This window comes from Acanthochromis polyacanthus, chromosome 5 (assembly GCF_021347895.1).
Source record: "Acanthochromis polyacanthus isolate Apoly-LR-REF ecotype Palm Island chromosome 5, KAUST_Apoly_ChrSc, whole genome shotgun sequence".
Classification (NCBI taxonomy): Eukaryota; Metazoa; Chordata; class Actinopteri; family Pomacentridae; genus Acanthochromis; species Acanthochromis polyacanthus.
Window position 1 is genome coordinate 14,819,114 of NC_067117.1, and position 14,405 is coordinate 14,833,518.

Sequence of the window (14,405 nt, forward strand, 5' to 3'; positions counted from 1 at the left end):
CCAAAACCTAAACTTAACTTTTTTTTTAGTGCTTAAACGTAGCAAAATAGTGAGCAAAAACCAAAAACTTACAGCAATTGTTCCACATGGGTCAGGAATCCTGGTCTTCAGGGTAAAAGTCCTGATGCTGACTTACATCTTCAACGTCCTTACAGTGTCTTTGTGGTGCTTTCAAACTGGAAAGAAAATTATGTTTCTTTTAAAATGAGAACAAGAATGTAATCTAGATGGATAGGAATGCCATTTTTGGGAAGCATGGTTGCAATGTGCAGGCTGAATTTTTTTTTTGTATATTTATTCTTCCTCATGATTGCTAGAACATGAATAGCTAAATTACTTCAAGATTAGAATTTGCTGTTATGCAGCTTGGAATAGGTTCACAGAGTCTGAACAAAATCAAAGGTGGGCTCGTGTTCTGGTGAGAGGGTGACAGGATGGAGAGGAGAAGACTTCATAAATCTGCACAGAGAGGAAGCAATAGTGTGGAGTTACATTTAGGCCATGTTAAGGCATGAAGGGGTTATTTTCATGTGAAAAATTCTAAATATGTAACTTCAGTTCACAGAGATGAGTTTTTATGGGTTGAATAAATCACCTTGGAGGGACTATAAAATGATTTACTGCATTCACTCCTCCAAAGTGTCCCCTTTAGGCTTTCTTATGCATCTAAAACAGAGCATTTGACCTCAGATCTGTTCTGATGTGTTCCTAGATAGAATATTTTTTTGCAAAAGAGAGTAATCCATGAATATCACAGTAACAATCGAAGCACCAGACTTTGCCAGTCCCCATTTGTTTGGCTGGCAGACAGGAAGTGGTTCACCCCTACTTAGAAGTTTTTTCTTTTCCTGCAGCTTCAGCCAGTTGTCCTAAAACGTCATTTATGCCTTATAACCTTTGTACTCAGATATGCTCCCTGCTCACACAGCAAGTGAATGTGAAATAGTTTTTATATCAACCAGAAGTTGTCATTCAGCTTCACTGTACATGATATTTTCAATTTTGTGTCTGTTCAGCTTGTGTGTAGAATATGTAACATCATGCACATGCAGTGTTGCCCCTCAGCTGGTTTTATTTCACACACATGAGATATGCTGGCACTGCAGAGTTTCTTCTACACTTTATGATATTCGCTTCTTGGCTTTCATGTCCAGATTGGAACCACTCTGTATGCCTGTATGTTTTAAGGATGAATGAACACCAGCAGTCTGTTGACTAGAAACAAGGAGGAGCAGCTAGACTTGCTCTCAGCAAAGGTAAATTAAAAAAGTTCTTCCTACCAGCACCTGCAAAGCTCATAAAGTCACACATTGTGTTTCTTTATTTTAACTGGTGCAAAAGCCAAAGTGTAAAAACAACGACTTGCAGTTTTACAGCTGCTGTTATTGGGGTAGTGGTCACTTTTTATGATTGGAACCATAAACTTCATAAGGTCCTGGACTGACCTGAAGCATGAAATCGATCATCCTTTCCAATTAGCTCCAATGCAGACATTAATATAGAAAAATGAACTGTCAATACGAGTGTGATTGTTTCTCTGTATATGTGGCCCTGTGACTGACTGGCGACCTGTCCAGGGTGTCCCCTGCTTTCACCCGAGTCAGCTGGGATAGACTCCAGCACCCCCCATGACCCTAGTGAGGATAAAGTGGTGTATAGAGGATGGATGGATGGATGGAATTCTCAATACCTACATACCATTTTCCCATGAGTGTGTGGCAAATTATTGCAAAATTTATGTGTCTGAATTAGCTCTCCCTGAGAAACCTGCTGATTTGGGGAACGTCATATCTTTGCCTCATTTTCCACCATTGTGTTGATATTTCCGGTATGAAAAAAGAGAAATGATTTTTTCTTGTGACTTTGGTTGTTTATGGCACACATTTAAAGTTTTTACAGAGATGAATCTTGACGTTCGTTAGCTAGAACTGCCCACCAGACTTTGGCCATTCACACACAGTCTGTATGCAGCTGCAGATCTCACAGATTCTCTTGTTAAATTATTTAATGTGATCCTATAATATTTTCCTAATAAACAGTTTTGATTTTATTGAGCATAATTTATGTATAACGTTCCATTACCAGCTCTTCTCCACTCTCTACTATCAATCTTCCTCTGTACTGGAGGTTTTAGAGCAGGTCACTGTGCTATTTGTCACCTGGACAGGTGGTATTTGAGGAGAAAGCTGCAGGCAACTGAGGATCAAAACAAGAGAGGCTGGCCCTTTATCCGCCTCCTTCCTCTCCAGAAGGAGGTGAGACAGCCCACGAATTCCTGCCTTGTGATGAGGTAAGCCATTCCCCCCTTCATGTCCCTGTGCCATGGCCAGATTCAGGGCAAAATTGTACTTAAGGGTAATTCTAAGCAAACACAAACCCTGAAGTTTGGCTCCGTCTCAGACAGCACAAATATAAGCGGATTTGTCTTTTGTCACCAGGCTGCACTCAGACATGTATACACAGTCACAGAAAAAAAACACCAAATCCACTCGCACAATAGCATGTTTAGAAAGGTAAAAGGGAAAATGACTCTTTACAGGAAGAAACGTTACACTCCTCTGTAATCTCTCCTGTTCTCCATGCTGTCACTCTCCTTCAAATCCAGGTAAATCAGCTTAGCATGTGCAGCAACTGGCGGCGGAGAAGAGAGAAAGGGGAGATCAGTGTCAATCACGAAATAAAGCCCAGAAGACAGACCTCACATGTCATCATTCGGTCCCTTTGCATACCTCTCTTTATCTGTCAAACAACAGGAACTTAAAAACAGTGGGCACAATGTTTTAAAGTCTTCCAATCCACTATTAAGAGGTAAAAGTTACCTTCAAAAATAGATATATTTTCTTGAGATTATCAAAGGTTATATTCAGAGGAAGAAAAAAATCATTTGGAGATTAATTTCCAATTAAGACACTGAACAGAAAATAGTTGTACCACAAGCAACCAAAAGTCATATCTGAACTTGACACATATTGAAATGATGATGGAGCTTTTTTTAAATACCCAGCTCCAACCCATTCCCTCATAAAACATGTTCACTCGTGTCGATAGCAGCCTGCTAGTAGGAGTTCATTTCAAAATATTCCTGCCAACGCTATCGCATTTTTATCATATGGGTCCTATTGCCTGCTTCTCCAGATTGAATGCTCCCATGAGGAGTGACGGATTGACAGAAATTGCTCTCCGATCACAGAAGAGTACGTTGGAAATGTTATAATATCCTCTCACTGACATCTTCACTTGGCTGCACATCAGTGATATCGTACTGTGTAGACACACGATCCTCTACAAACAGGATTCACTTCATCTTTCTGCCATTTTTTTCAAGTGGGTTGGCTGAGGATGCAAGTTGGTTTTTAGGTTTCGTATTCACATACTCTTATAGTAGCAGTAAAATCCTATCTGGCAGATGATTGACACTGGCTGCAGAGGAAATTCATCACAAAGGCTGGAGTCTAACTGTCTTGCTCTGTTCTGCTCTAGCCAGAGAAATTCAGCAGCTCTTGGATTTCACCTTGTGCCCTCCAGTGAAAACTTTTCACCGTTGTAACTTGGTTGTGAGTAAGACAGATGGATGCACACGAGGCTATTTGAAGATGATTTTTAAGGCGGGAAATCATGTGCAAAGTACAAACTGTAGCAATTTAAACCACAAACCATCTTGTTTTGATTGTCCTTTAACCAGCGGGGGCTAAAAAGCAGTGTCAGGAGAATATACATTCTACTGCTGGAATGTGTTTTTATTAGTGCAGCATGGTTATGGTTTCAGTCTTGTTGGCTGCTTCAAAAGATCCAGAGCTGCACAACACATCTGCCTTGCACAGATTTCTTTAGACCTCTGTCTGCCTTCCTGCCTGCCTGTTTACACCAGCCTCCGTCTTTGTCCGTCTCTCTAAACGCACAAAGGAAACTGAGTCACGGAGAGAATGAACGCGAATAATTACAGCACCCGTCTGAACAACAAGTGTGTTTCCAAGACGTAAAAATGTTGAGAACACGTACAAATGCCACTGAATGGTGAGAATATGCATGTTATTTCCATTCCTTCACTAACAAGAGTCAACATGAATAATTGGTAATAATGTCACTGTGTTCTGCTCTCAGCGCTAGAGGGGTCTGAAAGAGCTCGGGAGGCAGCTTGTATCAAAATGTAATCCAGAGTCCAATAAATGCACTGAAATTTGTCTATGTGATACCGATGCAGACAGCTTTACAACTTACAGCGAACACAGTCTCACAACACAGACACGACGTAGCCTGAGACATTATTTTTAATATATATAAATTGCCAAACTTCACTCTGGATTTTCAGGTGCATGTTGATAAGTTGCAGTGTGGTTTATCTACATAAAATGCATGAAATCAGAAGATAACTGCGGCTTTAGTAGCATAGAGTTTGGATGTGCGTGTGTTTCTATGGCAACAGTAAAGAACCCACTAATAAGAAGTAACAGTGGGACGCTGCTGTGTAAAGAACAGTTGAGTTTAATTTGTGTTGACGTGAATTATAGAGGTTAAGGTAGATGGGGGTGGCAGTTTTTGGCAGGAAGATAATAGACTTAAAGTGTTGACATAGTGAAGTAGACTGCTAATTTTTATGAACAACAAATATATACTCTGAATGATATGTTTACCCTTTGAGAAAACTGATGCTTTGATTAAATTGGTAGGTCCACTAGCAAGGACAGCACCATTGATTTGAAGCTTGATTGCTTATTGGATGCAAAGGATTGTTATGGTGGTGATGACTGAGTTGAGCTGATGCAGTGTGGGGGGGAAAGATAGTAGGAAATCAGCTGCAGCTCCCAGGCCGACGGACCCCCGAGGAAAAGGAGAAGACAGGAGAAGGAGGTAGAAGTATAGGGAGGGTGGGTGGGGCACGAGAAGCGAGAATGAAGAAGTGGGAAGGACAGAGGCGTATAATTGAGGTGTGGTCCAGCTACTGAACCAAAGCTAAAAAAATTTTTTAAAGCTCCTTTAATTGCTCTTTATTTAAAAGCTCAGGTGGTAGAGCGGGTCGTCCAATGATCGAAGGGTTGGCGGTTCGATTCCCACTCTCGCCTAGTCATGTGCTGTTGTGTCCTTGGGCAAGACACTTAACCCACCTTGCCTCCAGTGCTCTCACACTGGTGTATGAATGCGTGTGAATGGTGGTGGTGGTCGGAGGGGCCGTAGGCACAGATTGGCAGCCACGCTTCCGTCAGTCTGCCCCAGGGCAGCTGTGGCTACAAATGTAGCTTACCACCATCAGAGTGAGAATGTGTGAGTGAATGAATAATGATGGATTCATTGTAAAGCGCTTTGGGTGTCTTGAAAAGCACTATATAAATGTAACCATTATTATTATTATTATTATTATTATTAAAATAGTTTTAACTTAGATTTGAATTTACATTTCAGGAAACATTGAGGCTTTGGGAATTTATTTGTCATACCAAGAATATTTTTGTGTACATTACTTGCTAAGAGTGGTAAGACCTAATCATATAATAATTTTTTGACATTAGCATGCTTTTAATAACTCAAATGCTAATGGAACAGAGGATAGCCAGGGGACTTTTTGTGATGTTCTATTTCTGAGAGCATGGGAAAATGTGCTTTTTCCCCGCTATTTGGTTAAGCCTTGGGCCTAATCTCTTGTTCACATTTGAGCAATCCCTCTGCTATGATCCTGCCTCAAACTCTTTGCTTCCAACGTGTAATCATGTCTGCGCTACTAAAGCAGCATCTTGATCTTGCGACAGTAGTTTTTTTTCTGACACCTGCCGTCTTCTGTACAAATATGAAGTTTATTACTGAGCATTCAATCCCAAACCCAAGAGAAGGGAGTCAGAGTCTTGGATAAGAAGACAATAATAAAACCCAGCCTCTTTCTAACATTTGCTGATGTCTCGTCAAAGCCATTCAGGCATCTTTGATCACATGAAATTTTTCCTTTTTGCAATTTCTGACCCCCAGTCTGACTCCAGTGACAGCTTCATCTGTGTGACATTGACAGAACATGTTTCTTCACATGAGGCATTTCTACAAGTTTTAGTAAAAGAAAGACTGTGGCTCGTTTATATCGGTATGTCACGCATTGAACAGAATGCACTGAGATATTATTTTGTGTCAGTAAGGAAGTTAAATGTGCCTATCCAAGCTGCCTTCATGAGCTCTCACAAAGCTAAATGACAGACAATATTTTTAGGAGCCTGCGCTTGCTGATGTGTATATGTGTTACCATTATTTGGTTTCTGGTGTTAATTGGTTCCAGCTCTCTGAATTACTGCTCACATCTGTTCATTTGCTCAGTGAAACAAAATGGCTCTGCAGTCTGATGATCAGGCAACATTTAATAGCTTTTAACAGAAGGTATTTCAGTGACTCATATGTTAAGACCTGGGGCTACTAGTTTATTATTATTTATCTGATATGAGATAAAGTCAGGCTATTTAATTTGCTTTTAAAGGATGATGCAAAATAAAATGAAAGCCTCCCATGGAGGTTCGAGAAATACTCTGTTTTCTCACTGAAGTCTGTTGTCTTTGGTTTAAAGATCGCCTCCAGTGAAAGTCATTTTCCTTTTTCTTGTTTCCTCTCTGTAGTGTTTACATGTGCTAGAAGACACATTATGAGTGAAATAAGCAGTCAATGCATGACTAAGCATTTCTGCCTCGAAACCACAGTGTTCGGGTGACAATCCTGAAAAACACTGATTCAGACTTCGGTGGTTTCATATCTTATGAACCTAAAGAAGCAGTCCTGTCAGCTTGCAGGGTGGACTGTATCATTCTTATTCTTCATCATCAATTTCCAGATTGAGCACATGTGGCTAAACTACTCCAATATACCTTAGCATTGACAGTGCTTGAGCAGAGTGGTAGGTGAGCTGGTGTGCCTGGCTGCAGCAGGTGCAATGACAGGGACAGGATAGAGAGTTAAGGATTTCTTAGATCTGCACATTATAAAGGAAGCAAAGGTGTAGAGCTGTATTTAAGCCATTTTCATTGCAGTCTGACTCACTGGATGAAGACTGCAAAAATAAGACTGACACTGGCTACACATTTCACACAGCTTTCTCCTCCACTTCCACTATCTACATGCTACTGTTTTTAAAATCACTTCCTCTGCCTCCAACCAGCAACTACAACACTAAAAGCTTTAAGTTTTGCCAAGGATTTGGGTTGTGCAATATAACTGCATGCAAATGTTCCACCACCACCACCAACAACAACAACTGATAAATGGAATAATAAACTGATTCACTGAATAAGTAAAAATTCTCTTATCTCTGCAGTAAAGTATAGGTCAGTAGTTCATTCTTTCACTGACCTTCTACTAAGTAGTAGCACTGGACAAACAAGTATAAAGAAATGTTCGATTTCTGAGGCTGAGAGGCTGATTCATGGTGGATTAATTCAAGATGTGGCTGCAGCATTTTGAAAAAATAAATAATCACACAAAACAACAACAGATAGACCTAGATAATGCAAATAGCCGTAATGTGTGAAACTTTTTCTGATGATTGGTGCACATTACTGTTTTTTGTCGTTGTTGTCAATCTCCAGTCGGCCACCATAAATCATGTGATCCGGCCGTAGATAGTCACGCTGCGTAAAATCACGTGACTCCAGGTGTCCTGTCTCACCTGGAGAATGCAACAGAGACATTAGCGTGATGTTTCAGCTTCACGTGGTTACATCATGGGTTTCATGCAGTCAGCAGCAGGGAGGGACAAGAGGCAATCAGAGTGAAGCTGGAAAAAAAAAAACCCGAGCAGAAACGGAGAGCTCAGGACTCCCCTTCAGGCATCCGAACAAGTCTGGACTGTTCTGCTGCTGCTTGTGTTCCACCAACGCCAACCGAGGCAGCCTGGGGAAGCAGAAACAGCGTTCCCAGTCTTCTCAGACCCCCGCAGGGATGCAGCGACTGGAGTTGGGTGTTTGAGCTGCAGCGGATGACCGTGGCGTTTGCTTTGTACTTTTTCAAGTTGTGACGCTGGACTCCGGCGACTGAGCGGCCGCTGACTGCACGGAGAGTCTGGGCTGGATATGCCACAGGTGGAGAGGTGTGGAGCGGCAGGCTGTGGCCAGGAGCACGGAGCAGAGATCAGCAGGTAGGATGAGGCTCAGGCGGGCTGATCAGAGTATTGAGCCTCTTTATCAGGGTACAGTAATGCGCAATTTGCAAGATGCATTGCAGGCTGCACAATCTGCACCTCTTAATGTTGTGTCCATCTGCGGGGCGCCCATCAGCTTTGAATATACATCCACTAACTCTGACCAACTAGTGCACCACTCCTTGGATTATTACTTTCCCTGCAGCAATACACCTTGACCTTGAACATGACCAGGCAAAAAATAATAAAATAAAATCATCATCATCTTATTTCTGAAATGGAACTGGAATAAAGAATCTGCTGTTGAGTGGTTCAGATGAAATCTGGCATCAGATCACTCAGGGTGATTAGACTACAAACAAACCATTGCATTTTTGAATGAAAGAATGTCAAAGGGGGAAAAAACCTTGCAAAACCTCTCTGCATTAGTCTTCAGGACATGACTGACCTCAGCTGAACTTATTTAGTGAGTGAGCATTATTGCACCATGATGCTGCACAGAGGAAGAGAATCTCACTCCTCCACTTCCTCCTCTGCCTTTGTGTCTTGATTAGTTTCAAATTGTCTGTTCAACATCTGAAGGCATTCATGTCTTTGCTGTGGTTTGGCTCACACAACACTGGAAAAATCCCCTGAAATATCGTGATTTTAAAAAAAAATGTCTCAATCATTTTGCATAACTGATTCGACTTTTCCTTTCTGCCTCACCTTCACCCTCCCACATTCCCAGATTTACTGCACTCTTGCAGCCCTGTTTGGTGAAGTTTGTGGCGTGCCACAGTGTTGGTGGATGGATCTGAACTCTGTGTTGTCTGTGGAGGACTGGTGCTGCTGGTGGTTACTGTGCGTGTTTGATGTGTTTACTGGGGAACATTCTGTGTTGCCCACATTTGAGGTTTAAGAAGAGAACATTACTTTCAGATACTTGTAAGAGGGATGCTTTAAGCAATTAGTACTTGCACAACACCCGCCACTGCAGATTGTACAAACTGGTGAACTGGCCCTCTCTTCACTCCTGTAGACAATTACACTGGTTTCTCTTCATCTGCAAAACCCTCCTCGGTAAAACGCCACCTTATCTATGCTCATTACTTACCATTCATAGCTCTACCTGTACTCTTTGTTCCAGCAGTTTCATTCACCTCCTCATCCTGAAAGTTTTCTGCTGCTAACAGCTGGAACTCTCCACAAAAGTCCCTACAACTCTCCTCATACATATCACTCGTAATTTAAAAAATCCGCTAGAGAAACGCTTCAGGACCACTGTACCTGTTTTTAACCTTTTTAGCCTTTCTATTTAAAACAGTCCTTTTTAGCCTTTCTATTTTTAAACTTCTTTGTGTGTTTTGTTTTTGTAATACTGTTCGATTTGCTGTATATGTAAAATGTGCATCTTGTTGTATGTGGCCTCTTGACCAGATCGCTATTGAAAACGAGAACTGGTAAAATAAAGGTTAGATAGATAAATAAAATAAATTAGGTCGCTCTATATCTGTGTTTTTGTTGGACTAAACCTGCTATAAGCCAGGAGAATCTGACGTGTCTTTGTCCATTCACCTCATTCAATGAGGAGCATAACTCTTTGATGATGAATGCAGTCATTTCCTTGATTTAATCCGTCTGGCTTCTGTAAATAGTCATACAAAGCTTGTGAAATACTTAAACAGGAGGATCAGATCAGATCAGAGCTCAGCTTGAAACTTGTTCCAACAAGGGGTCATGGCAGTGCCGTTTTTTTAGTAGTTGTTTAGTTGGTTTGAGGAAACCATTAGTTTCAGAAGTGAGAGATGTACTTGTCCTGAGAGGTCAAATGTGATTGGATCAATCTCATATTTAACACCCCAGTATGATCTCTGAACAGGGCTTTTCTGTTCTTGAAAGCAACAGCTTTTGGGTACGAACTAAGTACACAAAATCCTGGTGTGTGAGCATTTTTGCAGCCGGCTTAGGTAATTTGCTGTGACATCTCGCCCTCCTTTGACCCCTCCATCCCCTTGTCCACTCGTGTCGCTCTCTCTCTGTCCCCTGGACCAGTGTTATGGCGGTGGAGCCCAGCTCTTACACAATCCTGTACTCTGTCACATTGCAGTGGCCTGTGGCCTGCTGCCCCCCTGGGAGAATGGCATCTCTACCAAACCACAGCTCTGTGATCCTGCCTGAGCTGAACTTTTAGAAAGCACAGTCAAGCCTCTGTACAGCTCCCACAAGAGGTTTGGGGATGAGTCTTGAAATCTTTTTCATCCCTTTTAAAGTCTTTTTCTTCCTCTGTCAATGTCCTTGCATGCCTATTGTTTTTGTCCCATTAAGCCCTCACTTGAATGCTTGTTAAGAGGACTTTGACAATCACTTTGCTATTGTGGCTTTGACCTTTTAACCCACTTCACTGGTTTCATTTCCCAGGTGGCCTGTAGTAGGCGTGGTCATGTCTGTAAGCCAGTTACCCATACTTATAAAATTCCAGGTGTGGCAGCCAGACTATAAATTAACTTAATGTAGGCTTGATGAATATGTTTACTTCCTCATTCTGTAAGAAAAAAAGGGGCGTTTATCAGGGACGCTCCCACATTTGGCACATGGTCTGGTAATAATTATGAGAGAATGTATACCATCAGGACTATATGTGCACACGGATTAGGTGAAGGCCTTAAAATAGCTTTGGGTTTCTGGGTGCATTGTGGAAGTTACAGGAAAACGAAGAAAGGAATAGAAGTTCATTACTTACTTCCAGTGCTTTCAAAATTTACTGCCACTTTTAGTCACTTTTATCAGCTGGTGTTTTCTTGCCCCTCAGATCATTAATGTCTTATAATTATATTCTGTTAAGCTAACCAACTGCTTCAGAAATGGCTGAGGATAGAAACTGTGGTCACAACACCTGGCTTATGTAACCAGAAATAAAGATAGTTTCATTAGCTTTCATACAGGAAAGAGGAAAATAACATGAAAGTTAAGCAAGCTGGTGTGGTTTGTCAGGCATTAATTGTACATCATTTCATTTTATATGTGTAGGAATCTTAAAATATATCCTTTGAGTCTTGAAAAGGGAAAGGGGGCTTACATTTGGAACGTATTAAGCTTTATATCCGCACTGCGTGTTTGCAACAAAAAAGCTGAAACTGTTGGGTTTGTGGGCTCGACAGCTTTCTGAGGGAACAAGCATTTATGGGTAATTATGAGCTTCTGGCTTCAGGCGGTGTCTGAAAGTTTGAAAGAGGACAAGACCATTAAATTCTGGCATCTAGTTAGAGTTCTAAATTAGATTTGAGTTCAATTCATCAATTTTATTTCTGTACAATTTTGATGCACAGTATGTGCTCAGTTTTAAATATATGAGAACAGACAAACACGAATACAGGAAAAAAATGATCCTTGTGTCTGTATAGCAGATGCATCATGGTAACAGTGTCTAGAATAATGTTTTTACACCTCTGTGCTTGATTAAACCAACAAGATATAACATGTCTAACTCGTGAGCTTTGGAGGTGCTTGTAGGTGAACTTTGTTACCTTCAGATAGTTCCAGGCTACAGTAGGTGTTTGTCTTAGTTTCTAGTCTTTATGCTAAGCTAGGCTTTCAGTTGCTGGTATTGTTTTTAATCTTAATAAACAGCCATAAAAAATAGATTGACCATGTTATCTGACACACAATTAATTAGAAAGCTTATATTCCTTTAAAAGGCACCAGATTCAATGGATAAAGAGGTTGGATAATGATTGTGGAGGTTGTAATAGTTATTATAGAGGCAATTAGGTCTTTGAAGTTGGTACTACAACAAAGTGGAAGACCTTTAAAGAGCCCATATTAAACTTTTTCAGTTTTTCCTTTTGCTTCCGTGTATTATTCAACTACTTATTGTGCGTGGAGAAGGTAGAGTGCACGCTAGAGCCTTATGATTTATTGTTTCTACTTTAGCATTGCAATGTGATCATATGCAATAGTCACAATGCAGGAAGTGCAATGTGAACTGAGGGATAATACCTTGAACCATTTTTTTGCTGCTTGATATGAAAAGAAAAGCAGCATGGTTCTCATTTTCAGTTTTTTCTCAACTTTATGTAAAAGACAGCATTTGACATGAAGACTGTCCAAACGGTGAGAAACAGGAGAGAAACACCGATGAGGAAGAAGTGATTGCAAAAAGAAACACAACATCAGCTGTATGGAAATATTTCAGCTACAGAAAAGACCTTTGTTTGGAGTGCCTGGCAATCGTTGCCACTACATGAGGCAACACGACTAATTTGTTTGACCGTTTAAATCAGCGTCACAAAGCTCTGTGTTGCTTTTGCCAGTGTTACATCAGTTAAGAAACATTGTAAATGGCAGGGATGTTTCACTAATAGGGATTAAACTAATTAATTGTTTCACTTTGCAAAAGGCATTATACTAATTAATACAGCTACTAAAGAGGTCAAGACTGATTGCTACACAAGCTGTATTTGACACCATCAAGCACCTATTTTTCTCAAGTTGCCATCCCAGAGCTATATCAAGAATGCAAGGCACAAGTTGAAACAGAGCCGTTCTAAGCGAAATATCAGGTAGTCACAACTGGCTTGTGGTCCAGCCAGACTTTGGAGCCCTACATAAGCCTCATTGTGAATTTTAGTACAGAAAAGTCGCTGCTTGGTAGGGATGTCAAGTTTTTATGCCCCAGTCTGACCCGAATCTTCTAATATTTAGTATCTGCTGACACCAAGTCTCATTGATTATATGCACTTAAAGTACTTCATTGTTATTAAAGTCAACCCACTGTATTTCCCTTCAAAACTGAATTGCTCTGTGATGCATTTAGAAAACAAGCATCATGTTCAAGCTGCTTCTTTATGTGATATAGATGGTCATGAACTTTTTGTAATGTCGAGTAGAGCACTGTCTGAAATGTCATATCAGGAGGATTGGATGTTCTGTGTTTTTAGTGTGTTTCCTTGTCAGAAACTGTATTTTAGATTAGCAGTAGTACCTGGTTGTTTCGCCAGGTGGAGCCTCTTCCTGTTAAATACTGTGATACTGGATGAGAGGAGCATTGACTGCTTAGGACCACAATGTCACAGTTCAGTGGACATGATGGATTCTGCTTTGAGTAGGTGGACCTGGCTGTGGTACTTTGTCCACTGGCCGTATCTTGTAGTTGGTAAATCATACTCACGCCATATTCACTGAGATGTTTTTTAATATACATTTGGAGAAAAACAAAATATCACAAAACTAGATGTTGTGCAGTCCTATTCTGTGCCAAATTTAGTTTTATCAGATGCATTGTAGGTCAGGCTTTTCTTCTTTTATTTGTTGACATCGTCATGTAACACACAGCAGCCTGATGACAGACCTTTAAAGAATGAGCAGCTTCCTCTGTCTGCCTTCATTTTGTCTCTGGATCTGCTTGTGTTAGAGCTATATGTTTCTGTTTGTTCTTATAGATATGGAGGATACAGTAGATAGCCAATGTTGCCTCGCTTCCATCAGGCAAGCTGACCAATCAGAGCAGACTTGGCTTTTCTGGAGGTTGGCCTTAAAAAGACAGGCGCTAAAATAGAGCATTTTGGACAGACAATGGGAAAAGGTGCTGCTGCTATGTACAGAATGCGAATAAACAGTGTGTTTTTGGAACATGAAAGCATGTAGACATGTACTTTAGAAATAATATTGTAAATGAATAAATAAACCTGTAAATGTGAAGAATATGGTCTCTTTAATGTAGTTTACTGTCTGCTGTGACAGTTATCAGGTCTGTCAGCGTGTATCAACAACAGCTGTCTTTCATGTGGTCTTGCTCTGACGCAGTTCGCTGACTGTCTGGTTTCTGTTCAACAATGAAAACTACCAAAGTCCATATGATGTTGATTCCTTAACATTCCTATACAGGCTCCAAAAATAGCTTGTCTGTTGCTGCCTTGCTGATCCCCCAAGTACATTTGATTTCATCCACCTAAAGGGTTTCTTATGGTTTTGTTCATAGCATATGTATATTTAGGCTACCACTGTAGCCCTACAGAGAAGGTTAGAGGTTTTGATCTTTGGCTAAGCAGCTGTTGGCTATTTACTGTAGCGTCCATGTCCGTGCATCGCTGTTATTAAAAGGTGAATGTGATTTGGATTTCCCTAATGGATTTTTTTTTCTCTTCACTTGATGAAAGCTCATTGCAATGATCTGACACTGGTAGTTGTGGGTAGAAGTTGCGAGCAAAACATGGTGACAGAGTGGCATAGGGCTGACAGTATATTGTTCAGAGAGAAAGGCTTTCTGTCTTTAAGAACAACAAAGGCCTGTTGCACGATTTCAAAATGGTACATATTGTTCATATGG

The 14,405-nt window shown here is 40.8% G+C and overlaps 1 protein-coding gene across 1 annotated transcript in view; it reads left to right on the forward strand.

Annotated features, from left to right (window-relative positions):
• The first annotated feature begins 7,604 nt into the window (after window positions 1-7,604).
• The window catches only part of col7a1 (collagen, type VII, alpha 1), a 76,474-nt gene continuing 69,673 nt past the window's right edge, over window positions 7,605-14,405 (forward strand). The window contains exon 1 of the mRNA XM_051948548.1: window positions 7,605-8,095. The gene's annotated coding sequence lies outside the window, so the exon portion shown is untranslated. The remainder of the gene's footprint in view (window positions 8,096-14,405) is intronic.